Source organism: Myotis lucifugus, unplaced genomic scaffold (genome assembly GCF_000147115.1).
Source record: "Myotis lucifugus unplaced genomic scaffold, Myoluc2.0 scaffold_0, whole genome shotgun sequence".
Taxonomy (NCBI): Eukaryota; Metazoa; Chordata; class Mammalia; order Chiroptera; family Vespertilionidae; genus Myotis; species Myotis lucifugus.
In genome coordinates, this window is record NW_005871048.1 from 53,015,954 (window position 1) to 53,025,174 (window position 9,221).

The 9,221-nt window shown below is 38.8% G+C and overlaps 1 pseudogene; it reads left to right on the forward strand.

Annotated features, from left to right (window-relative positions):
• Positions 1–4,363: 4,363 nt before the first annotated feature.
• Positions 4,364–5,354, forward strand: LOC102429739 (annotated as a pseudogene).
• The last annotated feature ends 3,867 nt before the right edge of the window (positions 5,355–9,221 follow it).

Consider the following 9,221-nt stretch of genomic DNA (forward strand, 5'->3'; position numbering starts at 1 on the left):
TCTTAGTTCTCCCCACTTGAGTTGGTGATAAGTCAGGAGGTGTTGGCATCACCACTAGCTTAGTTTTCAGCCTGCCCTATGGAGGACACTTCATCCAACATTATAACAGGACTCTCAAGGCAAATAAGTCTGCCTAATTGCTGAACTGCCTGATATCCTTGAAGCCCTGGAGGAACCTCTGGGGGCAGCCATGCCACTGCTTCTAAATGGGAAGAATAGATCATTACTCAAGAAAATATTATTTTTTTATTTTTCTTCATGAGATAAGAGAAAAAAGAAGAATGTTGAGGGTTGTGGAATAGAAGAAGTATGTGCAACGAGATACACTAATTGCATTATTCAGGGCAGGTTTACTCTGCAGTTGTATTTATTACTGCAGGAAATTTTTTCTAAACATTCAAAGTCTATATTGTAGGATCAAAAACAAGGATTTTTAAAATTATTATCATGAAAGTGTTGAGAATAGGCTTGCACTTATTATGGTTTTAAAAGTACAAACTGCACTCTGATTTGGGATGAAATTAATGGGCTCAGACACTCATGGACTCTTGAAAACACACTCAAGTGTTCATATACTTTAAAAAAGAAATGTAGTGCTAATACTGAGAGTGCACCACTAGACGGTTCAATCAAAACATGGGCCTGGTGAGACAGTCAGGGCTTAGGGCTTGGCCTACAGAGAGAGAGGAAGCTCTTCACAGGATCTATTTGGGAACCTGGCAGAAAAAGAAAGATTTGGAAACAGCCTAAGTGCCCATGAGCAGAGTGGATTAAAAAACTGTGGTACATCTACACAATGGAATACTATGCAGCTATAAAAAAGAAGGGACTTTTACCATTTGCAACAGCATGGATGGAACTGGAGAGCATTATGCTAAGCGAAATAAGCCAGTCGGAGAAAGACAAATATTACATGATCTCACTCATATGTGGGATATAATGATCAACATAATTTGATGAACAAGAATAGATCCAGAGACAAGTGGTAGGGGATGGGGGAGGGTGGTTAGAGAGCAACCAAAGGACTTGCATGCGTGCATATTAGCATAACCAATGGACACAGACACTGGGACCGTGGGAATGGCTGCGGGGTGGGGTCAATTGGGGAAAAAGGAGACATATGTAAAACTTTAGACAATAAAAAAAAACCCTATAAACACTATAAACACATCTGTATACTTCTCCTGAATGGCTAGCTTCAAGAGGATGATGTCAAGGCTAGGCTGTGATCGATGGGCAGGTTACAGTCTGCATGTGACCACAGCCCTACTGTAAAATCTGACCGAAGACTAAGGGCCAGCCTTGACCAACGGCAACCATTTCCTTCTACTCAATGGAAACACCAACTGAAAATGGCACCTCTCAAGGAAATCAACAATAACAAAAGGATTTTTTAAATAATCGAAACATTTATTGAGATAATTGTGCATTCACAGCATCTGTAAGTAATACTGAAAGGTCCTATGCACCCTTTTCCCAATCTCCCAGTGGTAGCATATTAGGAAACTATAGTGCAATATTGCCATGAGGCAATAACAGGGCACGAAGGAAATGTTATCATGTACACAGGCACACTTACATATTAACATTAATATAAACCACCAATCCTGCTGGGATTTCCCCAGGTTTACTTGTGCTCATTTGTGTGTCTGTGCATTCAGTTCTGTACAATTTTGTCATGTGTATAGGTTTTATATTTACCTTCACAATCTAGTTCTGTGCCCTTGACTTTCTCTTTGAAAACCACACCCACCTTTTTGTCAACTCTACTCCATTCCTCCCTCCTCCCAGCTCCTACGCCATGATGACAACTAAGATGTTCTGCATTTCTAATTTTTTGTTATTTCAAAATTGTTACATGAATTTTTGTTTAACATTTTCCTATTGAAGGTGAACATCTGGGTTGTTTCTAGTTTGGAGTTATTATGAATAAAGCTGTGATGAACACTTGTGTCTAGTCCTTGGTATAAATCTGGTTTTTATTCCTCTGGGGCAAATGCCCATGGCTGCAGTCACTTAGTTGTCTTGTATTGCAACTGCGTGTTTAGTTTTATAAGAAGCCGCTAAAATGCTTTCCAGAATGTACCATTTTACATCCTCACCAGCAGTGTGTAAGCAATCTAGTTTTTCCCTATCCTGGCAGCTTTTAATGTCTCTATTTTTTTTTATTTCTGTCATTCTAATAGATGTGTAGTAATAGATCATTGAAGTTTTAATTTGCCTTTATCTGATAAGTAATGATGTTGAACATATTTCCAGGTTCTCATTTTCCATTCATATGTCCCCTTTGGCAGAATGTATATTAGTGTCTTTTTAAAAAATATATATTTTATTGATTTTTTACAGAGAGGAAGGGAGAGGGATAGAGAGTTAGAAACATCGATGAGAGAGAAACACCGATCAGCTGCTTCCTGCACACCTCCTACTGGGGATGTGCCTGCAACCAAGGTACATACCCTTGACCGGAATCGAACCTGCGACCCTTCAGTCCGCAGGCCAACGCTCTATCCACTGAGCCAAACCAGTTAGGGCTGTATGTTAGTGTCTTACCCATTTTATTTGAATGATGTTTTCCCACTTTTGAGTTCAAGAGTTCTTTCTATATTCTAGGTATCAATTCTTTGTTGGATATGCAATTTGTAAATATCTTCTCCAAATCTATATCTTGTCTCCCCCCCCCTTTATATGGTCTCAGAGCATGTTTTTAATTTTGATAAGGTCTAATTTAGCTGTTTTTCTTTTTATGGATTATATTTTGGCTGTGGGTCTATGAACTCTTTGCCTAGATCCCCAAATTTTTCTCCTAAAAGTTTTATAGTTTTAGGGTTTATGTTAAAGCCCACAATTCATTTTGAATTAATTTTTGTATAAGGTGCACAATTTTGTCAAAGTTCCATTTTTTGCCCATGGATGTCCAGTTTCTCGAGCACCATTTGTTGAAAAGGCCTCATTCTGCTCCCCCACCACCATTGAGTTGCTTTTGAAACTCAAAAGTCAGTCAAATATGTTTGTATCCATTTCTAAGTACTGTGTTCTGTTCCATTGATCTATAAAAGGAGAATCTTAAAAATTGTTTTTAGACTTAAAAAGTCTGCTCAGTTTTATTGTTTATTTGGAGACTTTTGAATAAGCATACTCTGCAGTTTTAGTTTCTCATGTATACTAATTGCAACATGAGTTTGGAAAATAAAGACACATGTACATACTTCTCTCTGTACATACATATAAATATGTATATATTCAGGTATTTGATAGACATATATTATAATATGCACATATTTTTAAAAAGTTATTTTACATAGAGTAAGAACTCACCATATCACAAGTAATTATTTCAGTTTATGACTTGACATAGTAGAAATAAACTTTCCTACATTATTCTTAAAGTAACAAAATCCAAGTTAGATGTGGTAAATTTGCTGTTACTATTTCCTTAATTTTTTTACTGTCCTAATATTAATAATTAGCAATTGGAGCATAATAGTTTTCTTAATTATGTAATTATACATATGTAAAACAAGCTGAGCACCTATTAATCACATTTTATGTCAGAGCAATAAAATTTTTCTTTCTTTTTACAAAATCAAGTTGAAATTTGCAATCTGATAGCAAGTTGACTATGAGCAGTGGAGAATAAGGCTCATATTTTGTGCTGAAAATCATAAGAATATTTATAATCAAACAATATAAGGACCTAGATACACACAAATGCACACATTTCTTTAAAAAATGAAATAATCATGCTACCAACATTTTTGAAGTCTGCAAAGAACTTGGGAACAATCAATATTGTCCTCTGAGAACCAAATTAGTGAAATTCATACTTACTGTGTAGAGATTATCTCACTGCACAATTTGTTAAATGACAGAATATTTTCAAAGTCAAAGAATGCTTAGTAAATTTTTAACTAAATGTTAAAGACAAATATAACCAATTCAATGTCATTAACAAGGTCTAAGAATGAGTTATCAACGTGAGATTCCAAAGAGAGAGTGAAACTTATCAGCATGTCTCTGGAATTTCCAATAGCACAAACATCCTGATGTGAGTGTGTGTATGTGTGTGTGTTTGTGCACATGCACGGGGAGGGGGGAAATGAATGAATTAAATATTTATATTATTTATAGGTCGAGAACACTGGACATTGCATTTTCTAATGTTCCAATATCATGCTCATGAACTCCCTTCCAATTTCTATTGGTTTTCCCTACAGCATATCCATCAGAAGAAAATGCACCCACTGGCTTACACAAAATTGGCAGTTTATTGACCATTCAGTTCCCCCTTAAATAATAACCTGGCCTTCTGGCTAGAGCCCTGGAGTTCAGCCGGTTACAGTCCCAGGCTTGCAGTCACCCTCTTCTTCTTTTCAACATGACAGATGCCGCTGTGTCCTTTGCCAAGGACTTCCTGGCAGGTGAAGTGGCCGCAGCCATCTCCAAGACAGCAGTAGCACCCATTGAGCAGGTCAAGCTGCTGCTGCAGGTGCAGCATGCCAGCAAGCAAATCACTGCAGATAAGCAATACAAGGGCATTATAGACTGTGTGGTTCGTATCCCCAAGGAGCAGGGAGTCCTGTCCTTCCGGCATGGTAACCTGGCCAATATCATCAGATACTTCCCCACCCAGACTCTCAACTTTGCCTTCAAAGATAAATACAAGCAGATCTTCCTGGGTGGTGTGGACAAAAGAGCCCAGTTTTGGCCATACTTTGCAGGGAATCTGGCATCAGGTGGTGCCACCTCCTTGTGTTTTGTGTGTCCCCTTGATTTTGCCTGTACCTGTCTAGCAGTTGATGTGGGCAAAGCCAGAGTTGAAAGGGAATTCAAAGGCCTTGGTGACTGCCTGGTTAAGATCTACAAATCTGATGGGATTAGAAGCCTATACCAAGGTTTTAATGTGTCGGTACAGGGTATTGTCATCTATCGAACTGCCTACTTTGGTGTCTATGACACTGCAAAGGGAATGCTTCCAGATCCCAAGAATACTCACGTCTTCATCAGCTGGATGATCACACAGTCCATCACAGTGGTGGCTGGTTTGACTTCCTATCCATTTGACACTGTTTGTCGCTGCATGATGATGCACTTAGGGCGCAAAGGAACTATTAACATGTACACAGGCACACTCGACTGTTGGAGGAAGATTGCTGGTGATGAAGGAGGCAAAGCTTTTTTCAAGGGTTCATGGTCCAATGTTCTCAGAGGCATAGGTGGTGCTTTTGTGCTTGTCTTGTATGATGAAATCAAGAAGTTCACATAAATTATTTCCTAGTCATCCCTCCCCCAGCCTCCGTGAACAGGCATGTTGTATTATGTAACATATCTTGAACATTCTTGACAGACTTTTGGTTGTCTGTTTATCAGTGGCAACTATTTACTGGTTGAAAATGGGAAGCAATAATATTCATCTGACCAGTTTTCTCTTAAAGCCATTTCCATGATGATGATGATAATGGGACTCAATTATATTTTTTATTTCAGTCACTCCTGATAAACAACAGATTTGAAGAAATAAAAAATATCTGAAATGTAAATAAATAAATAAATAAATAATAACCTGGCCTTCTGGTCTGCAAATCAGTTCTTTTTTAATGCTGCATAGTTGTTAGTGTGAACCAGTGTCCTTCAACCCTAAGTAAACTCACAAAAATTGCTTTCTGTACCTGCAAAGCTGTGGTAAATGTTTTCCTCCATGTCCCGCATGGTTCAGGGTTCAGGATCTGGAAGAGGAGCCTCACACAAATGAAAGAGAAAAGACAAGAGATAATTTGGAAATATTGGGAGGCCAGGCAGGTAAGTCCAACTCAAGAGGAAGGACTTCCACTGGTGCTCAGGCTGCGCCAACCTTTTATTGGTTTGGGATACACCCATAACCCGTAGGCAGGCAATTTCCAGTAAGAGGCAGACTAGCCCATCAGCAAGGATTTACATAATAATAAATGGGGAAGTTGCTTCAGCTACCATTGTCTGGACTAACAATGGGTGCACACCCTGACCTTTGCAAGGGCTTCAAGGATCACCAGCCTTCCGGGTTCCTTGTCCACACCTCTCTGCTAGTGAAGACAATAGGTGGTTTCCCACACAAAGCTGAGGATCAGACACCCTGGGTACTGACTACACCCCAAAGTGGCCATCCTGGGATACCTGCCCTGACATTAGTTCATCTCTGTCCCCTAGTTACCATCTAATTTTATGCCCTCGGTCACCATCACAGGATGTATAATGAGAGTGAAGAAAAGAATGAAAGGCTGTAGAAAGGGGCCCAAACCCTTTAGTCATCACCAATGGATGTTTAGAATTATGGACTTATATAACTGAATTCTATATGCTGTTGACTAGTCAGCTTAATCTGGCTTATTTATCCGCTGTCTTGAAAAATTACTTGTCACAAGAAAAACTGGCAGAATCTTCTAGACTTCTTGATCCATTTCATTTTGCACTGAGTGAATTGAATTTGCTACTCGAAACATTTGCATTAACTACTGCTAAGGAACTGTGTCTTCTATAGGTTCCCAACTATTCCACCTTCATTGCCAAGTGCTTCTTTACTAAAGTTTTGCTTTAACAAAATATAATTTTTACAGTTTTCCTTTTTTCTACTTGTAAGCCGACATAGCAGCTACTTTTCTTGTGCAATTCTTTTGTTACAGTGAAGTCCGTGACTCTGCTATTCAAAGCATGGCCCATAGATTGTTGGCACCCATGATGCCTGTGTTGTCATTCACCCGTGAAATAAGTAGAGAGAGAGAGTAAGCATTTGGGACATTGTATAGCAATTTAACATTACCATGGTATCCATGAGCATGGTTTTGTATTTTATAATAGCATCAGTCCATGATCAATAGAAAATAAAAATTCTGGTCTTTTCAAACACAGATGGTTAAGAAGCATGGTTCTATGACATTTTAAAATTAATTTTTATAAGACTAGAGGCCGGGTGCATGGATTTGTGCACTGGTGGGGTCCCTCCGCCTGGCCTGCGGACATCCCCTGAGAGGTCCCAGATTGTGAGAGGGCACAAGCCAGGCCAAGAGATTCCACCAGTGTACAATTGGGACTGGGAGGGGCGCAGGAGGTTGGCCAGCTGAGGAGGGACCGCAGGAGGGCTCCAGAGCATGTCTGGCCCGTCTTACGCAGTCCTGATTGGCTGGACCCTAGCAGCAAGCTAACCTACCAGTCGAAGCATCTGCCCCCTGGTGGTCAGTGTGTCTTAGCAACTGGTCCAACGGTCAAACCAATGGTCGGACACTTAGCATATTAGGCTTTTATTATATAGGATATCCTCATACAGGTTTGTATTTCCTTTGTGCTAATGTCTATGAATACAAATTTAATGTTATTTTAATTTATACACAATTTTTATCCAATAAAATTTCCTTTGATTTGAACTCTCAATATGTAAATACTTAGATAAAAATAATGATAAAAATATAAGAGGCTTAAAATGAAAAGTCTTCTTTGTCCCCAATCATAGCTAAATATCTCAGTTCCATGTATTCATTTGTTTTCATTAATACTGCTGAGAAACAATATTTGGATAAGATCTGGCTTTACTCTCAATGCTGGTTCTTTCCATTGAGTACAAATGATGTATGAAAGAGGCAGGTATCTAGTATCTAACACTAGGGAATTTCCTAGAAACTGAAGTTTTTATACATCATCTTTATTACTTTGCTCACTTTCAGATTAATACTAAAAATTCAGTAAAAAGTTATGTTTGTGAGAGTTATAAAAGGGTAATAAAAATGTCATTCACTGGACAGTCTTTTTTCATGGTATGATGAAAATCCGTTCAATGAGAATGCTCTGAACTCATAGTTTACCAAAGATTTCTACTAGGTGTTGTAAGAGATGCAAAAAAAATAAAATAGGTGTGAGGATCCTCCCCTGCAAAAATAAATACACACACAAAGAAGCCAGGTACCAATGAAGAGCCAAATCAATGATAAAGCCCTGCAAGCATGGTGCATAGTGTGTACACTGATATTGGAAGGTTTCAGCTACAGGAAAGGTGATTCTGAAACTGGATGAATTTGATAAGTATGTTTATACAGTCAGAATGCTAAGCTTGGCTTTAAAAGTACCTGCAGGATTTGAACAGGCAGAGGGAGAACAGTTGACAGCCATCCAAAATAGATTTTGGAAGGAGGAGATAGGCCGAGGCTGGAGTTTGGGGATTTGAAGGACACATAATGGAATAAGAGACCAGTTTGATTAGAACTGAAGGTGGAATGGAGAGAAGTCGTAAAGGAAAGATTGGATAGTTGTAAGATGAGTTGTTCAATGACAACTTGGATGTAAGAACTGGAGATTTTTAGCATTGAGCCAAAAAAGCAAATAGGACACCCTTTTATCAGGAGAGTAGTATAGTAAAGGCAGTAAGTAATACACACTCTGTGTGTGCTTCTCACTCAAATCTTCAAATGTAGGTGGTGGTTACTGTAGATTTAAATTCTAAAGTTCTTGAATATGAACCAAGAGTCACTGTCAAAGACCCACTTCTAAATTAAATTATGCTCTGGCAGAATATAAGCATAATCATCAGAACTGTTAGGAGGTATAATTGTTCTCTAGCAAAAGCAGTCAGCTATATAATTATCTTTGCCACATTTTATCATTTGGCAGTAAGGGTATGTATGCTTGACATGACTGGGAAAAAAAATGAAAAAGAAAGGAAAGGGAAAATAGTCTGGAAGTGAAAAGAAATTGCTAAAATGTCTAATGGAGATCTAACCCCTAGCAGTGAACCTGAGAAGCTTGCTAGAGAATATAAGGCAGACCTATTGGAAACTACTAAGAATTCCACTAGCTCAAATAAGACATTGATTCCCCAATGCATACAGTATGTCATATGAATTCCGGGGGTCTTGAAGTGAGGCTACCTCTTTGGTACATATAGAAACTGAAATTGCAGATCCTTGTAAAGTATACTGCCGCAACCTTCTCATTAGGGTTCAGGATCTGAAGGAGGGGCCGACACACAAATAAAAATCCTATATAATATGAATTTAGAAGGCATGGGGGGGCCAGGTGGAGACCTCTTGGAGAGGCACACTGACCTCTGGGTCCCATTTGCATTTTATTCACTTGAATACACATTTGCCCTTTAGCAATGCATACAAGCATATCAAAGGTAAAGTTTGGTAAACAGTAAAAGGATTATCAGTTAGGGAACTGCCTTGAGCCACCACTATCTCAACACGAACAAAGGGTGCTTA